Below are 13,636 nucleotides of genomic sequence, written 5' to 3' on the forward strand. Positions count from 1 at the left end.
AGAGGTGGAGTGGAATGTTCATGCAGATGTTTCTATATTGGAGAAAATAATTCCTCCAGTTGGGTGATGGGCGGATGAGTCAATCTCTACTCTACAGTAGCTCAGTCAGCTGAGTTGTGGCCAATGTGAAAGTGAGCCGTCCTAAAACGTAGAACCAAACAAATTTTTGTCTGACAGACTAACACTGTTACATTGTCAGATAGTTAGTGGAAGATGAGAAAATCGCATTTCAAATCAATTCAGCCTAAATTTTTTTCAATGTCATTATGTATGACACACAGTGTAATCACTCACAAAGAAATGACTCACTTTCACTCACTGTTTCACTTGTAATGAGTGGGTGTACTATGAAAATCTACAAATTTAGTTAATTTAATGAATATTGTTGCAAAAATAGTCCAAAATGTCCATTGTTTAGACGGAGATGATAATATTCAATTGCCGATCTTATGCCCTTCAAAGTCACTGTGAATAATGGGCTTTGTGCAAATTCCTGCATAGATACAGTATTATCAGAGAGCATGCAGACTACTGTAAGAATAGCCAAAGGCACAAACCTAGCAAGCAACTCAATTTTTTTTGTCATTCGGGTTCATTGGAATCGACTGGACTCGGGGCCTCAATCTTGTAACATTAATGAAATATTGATCAGCCAAGTTCTCATCACCTGCAACTGATGGGGAGGAGCTTGGAGTTAGGAGTTGTGTCGTAGTCTTAACATAAACATTAGGGAGAGAGAGACATACACCTGAGTACAGAGGTGCAGCATGAATGTGTTCGAGAAAGGATGAATTTGACTTGTAATGAAAGTTGTACTGTGGTTGATAAGACTGAAAAAGCACTATATACATGTACTAATAGATTTTTCAGCAAGGAGCTTATTTCAAACTAAAGTTCCATCATATTTCAGATGGAGAGAATTACCATTGCTCCCATTTATCCACTTTAAAAAATGTGCTTTTTATACCTCTTATAATAACTGTAATTACAACAGTTAGTGGCATTAGAAGAATGTCCTGGATATATGCTTATATAACATAAGTGGTTTTTTTTCATTTGCCAGGTCCAGATATACTGTAACTTAGTTGATCATGACATTCTAAGCAGATGACCAAGAGCCATACATCAAATAGACTATGAATCTATGAACAAGCAAAAATAAAAAGGTTTTGCATTCATTTTAGATATTTCTATTTGTGTTTGTAATTAAGGAAGTTAAGGTTTATTAACAACGCTCAGTGTGCAAAGCTTTGGTTGTGCTGTTCTAAGCATAAGCAATAAAAAATATATTCCTGAAAACTATATTTTCCCAACGGTATCCCTCTCTGAGCTGTAATTAACACAGCACAATGGCAGTATATCCACGGCCATGACTGCTGAACAAATTCCAATTCAACGGTTCCTGATGACTTTCACTAAGGAGTGATTTAAAATGTTTCTTTTTTGAAAGTGCACATAAAGCAGACTATTAAAAACCCAGGTCAAATGAACACACCTTTCAAGATTAATATAAAAAAAATAATGATGTCTTTGTATGTCTTAACTGAGCAATTTATACCCCAGAAACTCTACATATAGAATTCTAAGCATAGCTGGAAACAAAATGAAGACTAGTTATCAGGCTTGAAATAAAAACCGAGCAGAATTTCTTACAGTTTCTATTCAGCTGATCTCAGTTCAGTTTATCTCTACGATTATCTTAGCAATTCATCAACAATTTTCCACCATTGATATTCATCTTGAACTGCTGCTAATGACTGTCTTCATTATCAATAATCAGATAGATAACTTGTTTGGAATATGTGATTACGTAAAGGAAAGCAAAACGGAAGACAACAGGGGAAACGCTGTAGGAGACAAAGTAGACAAAAGATCGTCATGGTGACACAGGGCCTCAGGGCGTCTGAGTCATGAGAGGAAGACATGCAGTTTGTCAACTGATGTGACACTTTGCACTGACACTTAATGAAATGTCCAGATCAATAAATGATCCCATCATTGCCTCTTGAAATGAAAAGATCAGTCACTTCCTTCAATTGCGGTGTTGCCCTTCCTTTTTCCGTCTTTCACTCCTTTTCTCTCACATAAAAGGCTACATGGCCATATCACCCTGCCTGCTTTTACACTCATCAAGGGCTTTTTTCTTTCTGTCCTGTTTACAGGACTGCATCACATCTTTTCAGCATTTTTTTTCAGCAAAAAATGAATGCTGTTCTACCACATTGCTATGGTGTTCTATTAGATTCAAATCCAGTGACTGTGGAGGCCACTAAAGTTCAACAACCGCATTGTCATTTTCAAGAAACGAGTTTGAGACAACTTTTTCTTCGAGACACAACGTATTATCATACTTGAAGTCGCCATTAGAAGTTTGTAAATTGAGGCCATAAAAGGTTGCACAAGGTCAGCAAAAATACACAGATGTGGCCAGGATCCAAAATAAACCACCCACCAATTGTCAGATACAGGTAGACTTTCTCTCGGTTGAGATCTCAGAGGACCATCTCTACTACCTCACTAGCAGGAAAATGCTTGTGGCAAAACAGTCATCAAATAAAACACTATCCTCAGTCTCTAGGGCATTTTGATTTATGTGTGCTCTGCTTTTGTCCTCTCTCTGTGCCTTTGTCTGAGACACGCACGCACACTCTTTCTAAGAAAACAATTGACCATATCCATAACCAAACAACGAACAATATCCAATCACAGGCAGAGTAGGGGTCTTTCGTGGAATTTGGGGGGGGAAACTATCACTTGCCACCACTCTGAGTCAAATACTGACTGAATAAAAGCCAACCTTAAAAATTTAAGCCCACGGAGGAACGTGATATAAAATAAATACTGTTTCCACAGAGCTTCACTTTACATTACCACCTTAATGATTCAGTGTTTTCCCCCTTCACATCAACTTTTAACATTGTGACTAATTAAATCAAAATAAGGTCCCTTCATACGGAAGCGTATTGCATTCACTTGAAAAAAAAATGTTCTGTTTTTCTGAGATAACTAACTCGGAAATTCCGAGATAAGTTCTGTTTTTCTGAAAAAAAAAAAAATAAGTTCTGTTTTTCTGAGATAACTATCTCGGAAATTCCGAGATAAGTTCTGTTTTTCTGAAAAAAAATAAATAATAAGTTCTGTTTTTCTGAGATAACTATCTCGGAAATTCGGAGATAAGTTCTGTTTTTCTAATAAATTTTTTTTCGAAAAAAAATTAATTAGAAAAACAGAGCTTTTTTTACATGCTTTTATTTTGAAAGTGAAGTTCCTGTATAGACGCTATACGTCAGGGCGCTAATATACGGAAGCGTACTGCATTCACTTGAATGTAATACGCAATAGATAATTGTAATCTAGTATTTTGATGAAGTTACATTTTGTATGGACGTTTCGCACAGAGCCCTTGTTCAGCGGGCTGCATGTAACTGTTGCACTCTTAGACAGTCTTTTGTTTGGCACGATTTCTTGTATTAGCGCCATGACGTATAGCGTCGCTTCAAACTGTCAGACTCTCCTTCTGTATCAATAACAGTGAACCACAAAAGACTAATGCAGCCGAGCGTGTTGTTCTGTTATACTCTCACAGGCTTCAGCCGGAATCACACCCGGTTACTTTCCTTCACATTTCAAAACTTCTCTATCGACAGAACCCTCTTCCGTTAGAACCCCTTCCTTTCAAAACAAGAGTCCCAACCAACACCCTGCTTATAACAGGAACTACACATCAATCTTCCATAATAAAGCCACTAAATAAAATAGCTTACACTAACAAACGAAATATTTGAATTATGGAAAAAAAATGAAAACTATCCTTCATCTATCTGTAGCATATCCCCGAAAGATGGTCGAGACTTTCAACTGATGTTTTCAGGTTTATTTGAAACTTCCCTAAACAACACCGTAAGAGCTTGTGCCTCTTCGGAGGGTCGCTAAAACATCAAACTTTTCCTTTGTGAAGTTACAGATTCATAACAGGAAGTCCGCGTCTATACCGGAACTTCACTTTCAAAATAAAAGCATGTAAAAAAAGCTCTGTTTTTCTAATTAATTTTTTTTCCTGGTTTTTTTCAGTTTTTTTTCAGAAAAACAGAACTTATCTCGGAATTTCCGAGATAGTTATCTCAGAAAAACAGAACTTTTTTTTTTTTCAAGTGAATGCAATACGCTTCCGTACCTTCATGCCATAAATGCTGTCATTATATTATACAATATATTAATAAAAGGCTAGTACAGTCCATTGTGCTTTAAGTAATTAAAACACCATTTCTCCATTTTGATGTTTGATGTGAACATTTCCTGAAGCTCCTGGCATCTTTCTACAAGGTGGTTTTATTGCAGTGCTGGAGATAGTTTACAGCTTTACCTTGTGCCCGTGTGTGGTAGAAAACTAAAATGGTGCATTTACCATGGTTGGATGCAACAAGAAAAAAGATTGTCAGGTAACACCTGTCTGCCAATGACATCTAACCAAATCTCTCCCATTACACCCAGTGCACTTTATATTTAAGAATCTTATAACTTTGATGGATGAACCCAGAATATTCTGCCACCTTGATTTGCTAAATCATACAAGTTTATCTTTTTCAAATTAAAAACACTTAGTTTTCATATATATATATATATATATATATATATATTATATATATATATATATATATATATATATATATATATATATATATATATATATATATATATATATATATATATATATATATATGTGTGTGTGTGTGTGTGTCACTATAGCCATTTTACAGAGCTGACAACTCCCAATGTCACTCAATATCACTGGTTTAGAGGAATCACAAAAGAATGGACAGTAGACCACTTTGTAATTATGTCAAACCTTGCTACACATGTTCAAAAGCTTGGCTATGCACTGGCTGCATATCAATACAGCAAAGAAGGAATGGTCACAAGGTGGAGGAACTGAAGACATGATTCAGTCAGAGCATCTGTCTCTTTCTGTCATCTCTGCTGCTCAGTAAATGGCCAGTGGGATGACGGTGCCAGTGGTGCCCCCTTCTCAGAAGACAGATATGCCCTAATGCACCAGCAGCTCCAAGTACTACTGAAGATGTCAGCCTACGCCCACACGTGCATGAAAGCCTTCCAGCGGAAAGGTCTGTTGCCCAAAGAAGAAACACGCAAACCGACAAGATGCGAGGCAGGAGTGAGGACGTTAGGAGCTGTGTACTCTTTTGAATCATTTGGATTGATATGCATTATCACACTCCTTGTGGAGGAAGGAAAATGGTCATGCTCCTCGCAGGAGCCTTCTGGGGAGAATGACAATGCTCAACAGCTAGCTATACTGTGAATTGAACAATTACACAGTTACCATTTCCATTTGATGAGACAGTATGGTAAAAGATGCTACTTTGATGGCATGTTCGGAAATTATTGCGAACTGCAGAAAATGCTTACAGGATGAATGAAAAACAAACGTACATCTCGTTGGTTAAATTGCTGCTATATTCATATAACAAGTTACTGCTATGCTTTCTTACACTCTGCAGACTGTCTGACAAAAGCCATGATCTGGAGCCATATCCTATTCACTATGAAGGATAGCCATTGTACACTTGCTCAACTGATTAGGTTAGATACCAATTAGATACCCTGTGAGTCTGTTAAGGGATTGAAGTCGTCACAGCTGTATATTTATAGGACTCGACAGAAAGGGATATTAAATTAAACACTGTTTACACAGGGATTCTACACTTTACATAACCACCTTACTGAAACAGTTTTTCATTTTCATATTTATTGTTTTTTTTTATTGAGACAAATTAAATTACACAACTTCTCTTCAAGTCACATATATGGTGTCATAATATTATACTGAATTAGTAATAAAAACAAAGTATATATTTGCTCAAAGCAACCGTTTACATATCTTCCGAGTTCCAAATTTCAACAATCCTGAGTCATTTTGATCCTCCTCTCGGTGCTAATGTCTGCTCCCTTAAATGACTAAGCTGTAATATATTCCTATTTACTATTAGTGTATTTGTACACCAAGTTTTCAAAAGTCATATTCAAAAGTTGAGACAATGGTCTCCTGCTGTTCCGAACAGCATCGAGGGAGAATGCTGTGTTATGATTGCTGATCACTGCTGCATGCAAGACATACTGCTGTGCTCACAAATAAGAACTGAAAAGCAGAGCCCATCTAGGATACAATTAGCTGCTCCATCATTCAGAATAAAAGCTAGTTTAGGCTAAAAATAACAAGTTTGTGCGACACGACAGGATTCAGTCTTTTTTATAGCTTGTCCGAACAGCGACACTCAAAGATAGTGTGAAAATCCAACTGGCACTGGAGAGAGAGAGAGAGATGTGATGTAGTTTAAATATAAGGATAACTGCAGTATGTCTATCTTGGAGTTACAGTGTACACATTACGTGCAATAAATAGCTGTGAAACAAATCTACGACCTTGAGAGATGGTTGTATACAGCTTACTCCCGCATCTCTGCACACCGGACGATGGCACACATTGTCATGGTCATGGTCATGTCATGGTCACCGACCCCTCAAATATGACATCAAAGAGCTGCTGGGAGAGTTGGTTTCTGAAGCTATTTGACCATCAGACAAGCAGTTCTGACCTAGTGTACTGCTGCATCAATAGCGTTGAGTTTCTGTAGCTATAAAGTTCGCCCTGTAGGGGATTTTGCTTCAGTACATCACATATCCTTTTGTTGTCCAGGGAAAATAACAGTTTACATTGTTTGGCATCTCCTTGTGAGAAAAATGGGATTCCAGTTTGTTGTGCAGTTGTGTTTCTTTCAACTAACTAATGACAGTTTTCTCAGACAGTGACTACACTAAAGGCGATCTTAACTCAAACTCCCAAAGGTGTAATTGGTGTTGGAGGGTTAGTATTGATTGGTCCCAGCTCTTGCTATGGCTGATTTGACAATTCTGCTTATCAACAGAGGCTGACAACAAACTAAAACCTCTGTTATCATTCTTAACAAAAAAATGTCCTTATTGAAGATGGAAGTTGTCTTGAAGTGAGTCTGCTTGTTCGGACTGGTACAGCAACTGAATGGTCTATTTAAGGTGTCGAACTGAGTTGCACATTCATAACCACCATTTGTGCTGCTTGTGCTTCCAATGCATGCATACACTACGGCTGCCCCTGTATCCACACGGGAAGTTGTTTAGTTGTTTTTCTTTCTTCTTGCTTCTCCTTTTGCATTGTGCTGAGATAAAAAATACCTTAGAAAAGCTAAGGTAGTGATTGACTGCAGCTGAATAAAATCTTTACATTTACTCACTTCCCGAATATAACGTAAAAAAACTGTTCTCCTTGAAAATGTTGGGTTGGTCTAAAAAGTAGATTAAATTGTCCAACAAACATTGGCAATGTAACTGCAATGATAAAACTTCAAATATAAAGTAAAAGTTATTTCTAAGTATTATTTGTATTATGTGCATGAAAGATACTGTAAACAAGTTTGTTCACTGTATCAACATTTCTATGAACACATTTCTCCTTTTCAAGTTAGTGGCTGTACTTTTATGAGATTCTATGGCAAGTCAAGTTCATATATCCAGTCTCCCCACTTATATTACAATCACATTTGAAATCTTTAAATATTTCTATGAGTAGACTAGTGTATCGTTATATTGTTTGTAACTTGAAATCCTAATTTTGATAACAAACTTCAGGAAAAAACAATAAGGCCGAGCAAGATGTAAATACCTTCAGACATTTATACTACAAATAAATGTATAGTGAATGGACGAGTGTAAAACAAGTTCTTTCAAGAAAGCATGAAAGCAGAACAATCAAGGGCTTTGCAATAAGGATCTATTATGTGAGGGAGTGCTGGGAATTTGAAGCTGTTTATTTTTGATGTCATAGTTTATGGTGACAATGGACTAGATTGCATTAATGAGGTGCCTGTGAATGGATGCATATACAAATATAATGGATTTAACAATCCTGCACACGAGAGCTGATAAACAATGCATTCGTCAGAGAATGAGGCTCCATCAAAAGTCAATCGAAAAAACGTGATCATACCAACATGACTCAATTTAATGGCTAAACAAGACCCATTCCTGACAAAAGTATGTTGTCATCCAAACAGACGCAAAGGTCCGTGAAGGAGAGAACGATTTACAGCTTATTATTATCACTGATGGAGACTTGCATGATGGTACCACCTGGTTCATAAAACAATTATGTTACTTAAATTTATCATGTTAATGCCAAAAGGGCATTAGTCATTGACATGTCACAGATAAGATGGCTTAAATAAATAATGAACTATTCATAGGTTTCACTTCACTGATAAGTTACTTACTGTCCTTGACACTTGTGACAGGTCTTAATGAGTGGTTTGCTGGAAACCGGCAGCTATGTTGAAAGAAAATGCATCTAATCTCTGGGTTGAAAGGAGAGGTGGCAATTAGCCTGGATAAGTGTGAGTCTAGGAGTAATCTGCTGTGGGCATTAATGGGCGCACTCGTATTCTTATGGTAGTCTAATTTGACTCATGTCTCTTGATGTAGCCATCTCTTTTAGAGTCCCCGGAGATGCAGGCAGGGATGGTTGAGTTGAGTTTGTTAGTTAATTTCCACACACAGAACATGTAGACATTAGCTCATTAGCAGACATCAGTCCAGGAAAGATGATGTAGTAGTATCTGTACCAATAACGATAAAAACTGAAGGACTAAGGCTATATCCATTTTACTACATTTTCATTTGAAAATGCATCAACTCTGGTACGGAACACTACACTGGAGTTTTAGGGCTGTGCTTGCTGATTGGGTCTGTACAGTCTATACGTAACCTTCCCTGATTTGTCAGGCTCCTATCACATGACCCACTTCCACAAGCAAACAACCGGCATTAGCTTCAGCTACAAGCGTAGGACACAACATAGATAATCAATTACAAGTATTGCTGACCCTATTGTCTCTGCTGACAGTAGTTGGGCAGTTAAATTCTGTATTTTTGACAGAACCAGTGTTTCCCACAAAATGTATTCAATCTATGGCGGTGAGAGAAAGAACTGCATGCCACAACTACAGCTGAAACTATGAGTTCTGACTGTCTGCGTGGATGGTAAAAATGTTATGGACCATAAAAACACAAAAGGCTTATAAGCTCAAACATCAGAATTATTAGTTTGATGTTTTCAGTGGCATTCTCAGAGTTAATTAAGATAGTTACCAGAAAACCCTAATACACAAGTTGACCGCATTATAAATAGCTCTTAGGGGGAAAGGGATGCCAGTTCATTTACTACAGTTAACTTACCTAGTAATGTATTTAGTCTAATTTGGATGTCTAAATCAAATCCATAAGTAATTCCAACAAATCAAGCACTAATGCATTTGGCTACCTGACGTTTACTAGTTTCTGGTGTTTACTGAAACTGACAAATAGACTGCTCTACGGTTGAAAACAATGAGTGTAAAAGCCCAGGAGGCCTTGTATAATTTTCTATCTGTAGTACAGCCTAAATGCTGTGATCCTGGCATCGTCTGTACAACATTAAGCGTAGCATCTGAAAAGGCAGCGACCAATTTATATCATAGTTGGGAATTGTCTGCATTATAATTCATTCTGTCTCACACATTCACACTCTGTTTTCCTTTTCCATCAGGTTTCTAACATCCTTGGGCGGCACAGCTTGTAGTCATTGAGCATGCACAGAGGCAGTGAGCAGCAACGCTCAATCATTTCAGTGCAACTCTTCGGGCTCATTTCTTTCAGGCAGAAATGTAAGCTGTTTACAATAATATGGTTATCTCCATAGCACAGTAATAAAACAAGGCATTAAAATCCCACGAAGAGGATCACCACCCAACCTTGTCAACTGTGTACACTTAGCACGCAGCATCAACTGTGCATGGCGATATACTGGGAGTGGAAAAAAGACCCACAGACACAGGATGAATCTTCAGAAACACGCACACTGATGTCAGCTCATCTTCACCCGAAAACAATAAATGGAGGCAAGAGGCATCATGGATGATTTTACATTCATTTCACGCTTGGTGCCACAATCCATGAGGAATCTGTGCCCAAATGGCAGCTTACGCTCAGTGCTTATTCGCTCGGGGCTTTGCATGCTTTGCATAGATTTTATTAGTGGGTGCCACAGGGTCTCAGAGTGTGCAACTCAAGATTGTTTTTGCCTGGTGGCAAATAGGAGCTGGGGAGAATTCAGTGTCCAGTTCTAATAACTAATAATGTCACCAGCTCAGTTTCAGGCAAATTAGGCTTTGTTTTCTCTTCCTGACTGGCAGCCTACTTGCTTATTTTGTACAAATGTATTTAGGTAATACATAATTTCTTTCATCATCTGAAAGATGGATCAAATACCATTTAGATTAGTTTATGGTAATTAACTTAATAATGATATATAAAATAAATACAAATGTAATTTACATGATCTTATTTGAGTATGAATGTATTAGTGCAAACACCTATGTTGGTACAATAAATTAGGTTTGATTAAAACCATGTTTTTCATTGCATAATTGTTTATCACATTGCTCTTTCCAATTTTCAAATGTGGAACAAAACTTGTGACATGAAATCTGATGGAGTGATTAGCTGACACGGAAAAGAAAAGGTGATGGCAAGAGGAGTAGCAAAGGGAGAAAAGAAAAGTCTTCGGTCCTGAGGTTTGAAGGGTTTTGCAGGTCACTTGGATTGAAGGAGCAATTTGGACAGTTATGTAAACCAGCCAACAGTTAGTCCATATGTCAATTAAGTCTCAAGTTTTCTGAAATGATGCAAATGCCGAGTTCATTGACTCAAGCTTTACAAAAGCATCAATGGCGATGACTGGTTTAGAGTTGATTGAGGTAAACTTGGGAGAGATACTAAGGACAAGAGCTAGCATGCAAAACACACTGGCTTGAAGGTTAAACTCATCCATTCTGTGAGTGTAATGGATCGTGTGTCCTTGTAAAGAGGGACGGTATAGATGAGAAACTCAGGTAAACAAAATTGTCTTCAAAAGTGCTTTGTGTTTCTTAAATGAAAATGTGGCTTCTTATCAACCCATTTCCTTGTGCACTGTGACCACCTCAGCACGTTACTGGCCGTGTGCCCATTGTCCCCTTGACCTGAGAAAAAAAAAAATGTCATCCTTTTATGCAGTTACTGCTTCAGCCTGAGGTGAAAGGATATGAGAGTGTTTATTATGACTTTAAATATCCTATCAAGGTCTTGTGATGGATTGACATTGGCAACGGGGAGTGGAGCTGTCTGTTTACTGTGATGTGAGATACAAGGAAGGGGAGAGGCAAGACGCAGCAGTGTTCAATCTACATGAATGCAGCCTGGTGGCTGTTGCCTTGGGCGTGCTTTTGAGTGACGCAGAGGACACATTATGCAGCGTCTGCATCGTTCTTCATTTCTTCTGCAATCAGTTCAACAGTTGAATAAGGACAACTGGGAGGAGGAAAAAATACTGGCTCACTGTGCCAAAAAAGAGAGACTGAGAAAGGTTTTTGCCAAATTGGAAAACTAGCACACGACTTATGTTGGAGTGTGACAAATACAGAAAACAAGAAACCCAGCTGATTTAGCGTGCGAAAAACAGTCGTGAATGAATAAAAAAACTGAGATGACTTAATTATTGATGAAAGTAAAGCACTCCATATGAACCAGATCCTTGTGGTGTTGCACTACGAATGAACCCAGGGCTGTGCACAGGTAATAGCCTTGCTAGGTTTGCTAGTCCTCCTGGGAAAGAGTGACAGGAGAAAGGCAAGGGGGAGGAGAAAGAATAAGGAAGTAGAGAAACTGATAGAGCGGCCCATGCACGCTAATGGAAACCATTCTTCTTCCCGTTTTCTCGTGCATTAACAGCAGCAAGGTCGACCATCCTCCTACACCTGATTGACCTGACAGCAGCAGACGATGTTCCAGCTTTCAGCATTGCAACATCTGGACTTCATCCGCAGTTACTGCTTTTAAAACATGATTCAGAAATATCCTTGGCCTTGAAAAAGCCTTTTGCGTAACTTTCTCTGTACTTCCAAACAGTGCATTTCATCCCTTCCACCACCACTTTGTGTTATATCTGAATGTCACAGGCAACTTTCAGCTCTAGGCAAACGGAAAAGAGGGTTGGAAGGAGAGGTGGCCCAGATAAAAGCCATATAGAACTGAAGATACCAAAACAGCTCCAGATAGGCTTCACCCTACAGGTAATGATTTAAGATAACCTGGACCTTCAAGTTTCCTGACCTTCAACAGAAGAGGAAGGGAGAGCCAGCAACCCCAGAATGACCTCTCTACACTGGGTGGATTTTCATGAACTGTTTATTTCTCGCTCTCTTTTATTTAAATATCAGCAGAGAAACAGGCAGTTCCTCCAACAGATGCACCGCACTTTCACTGTGAGGCTGTGTCATATCGAGACATAACTGACTTTGTGATCAATTAGCCTAATAGCCGCCTTGCTGAGGTGCTCCAGGTGAGAACTGGCTGCCGATGTCACAAATTAATCACCTGAGTTAGCCTAATTAATTAAGACTCTGGTGGAGGCTGATAACGACTCTCCCAAGAGCTTCTAAATTGGTGGTCCACATCTGTGACATTTAGCTTTGTAGATAAAGACTGCAGCGAAAAGAAGTGTGCACGGACCAACGGTTGGCTGTAACCCGTAAAAACAGATCTGTCCCGATTACAAAGTCGAACAATCCCCTTCTTATACTTTAAAAATGTGTGAATAAATAATGATTTTATTTTAGTTTACTTAAATAAACGTAGTTCTAGCCCTTGTTAAGAGACAACCATGTGCAAGTTTAGAAGATGCACTACAATATGATGTGATGGAATAAGATATGTTGAATATGTGCTGTCATAGGCTGTCGTTACTGTGATGTGCTGCACAGTACCAGATTGAATGTTTTCTACATTTCCACCCTAAAAAAAATGGCCTGTATCAATCCTGATGTAACAGTCTTACATTGAGGCTCCACTAGTTTACCCTGGACTGATTTTATGGTGATAAAATGACATCTAAATATACCTGCTCTACCATATTTCCCAGTTCATCAGGACAAGATAAACAGCACTGAGCTCAAGACTTAGACTTGCCCAGAGTCTTACAGAATTTATGGTAGCCAAAAGAGGCCCTCATCTCTCAAGAGGGGAGCCATCTCCCAGGGAAAAGGAATGGTTTACACACACAGCAGGGGTTCTATTAGCAGCGATCTCCTGAGAGACAAGCGCCACCTTGTGTCCATAAGTTAAACTACAAAGACAGCAAAAAAAAAAAAATCAGGCTCAACTTTATCTTCAACAAACAGAATATTAACATAATCATAATTTTTCAATTAAAGTACTACACATTCCCTGCCTGCACACTCCTGTGTGATGTAGACTCTGTATATCTCACCCTGAAATGTGAGGGTGCTGCTTTCAGGCCATCTCAACCTCCATATTGTCCAGGTGGAAGCTAGAGGGCATTTTTTGGATTACATGTAAAAAAAAAACTGCTAAACCCTGATTTGTTCAGGTAACAGCCTCATTAGTCTGCCCCCTGCTCGTGCCCGGGCCTCCCTTCACCCTTAGGCACCTGCCGTTTGCCACAGGTGGGCATGTAATTGCTCTGTGGCGTGGACATGTTCTGAGTGTTTAG

At 38.6% G+C, this 13,636-nt stretch overlaps 1 protein-coding gene across 3 annotated transcripts in view; it reads right to left on the reverse strand.

The window, feature by feature from the left end:
* atad2b (ATPase family AAA domain containing 2B) overlaps positions 1-13,636 on the reverse strand; it is an 82,589-nt gene that overhangs the window by 41,088 nt on the left and 27,865 nt on the right. The gene's annotated exons all lie outside the window — the stretch shown is intronic.

The sequence above is a fragment of the Hippoglossus hippoglossus genome, chromosome 24, assembly GCF_009819705.1.
Source record: "Hippoglossus hippoglossus isolate fHipHip1 chromosome 24, fHipHip1.pri, whole genome shotgun sequence".
Lineage (NCBI taxonomy): Eukaryota > Metazoa > Chordata > Actinopteri > Pleuronectiformes > Pleuronectidae > Hippoglossus > Hippoglossus hippoglossus.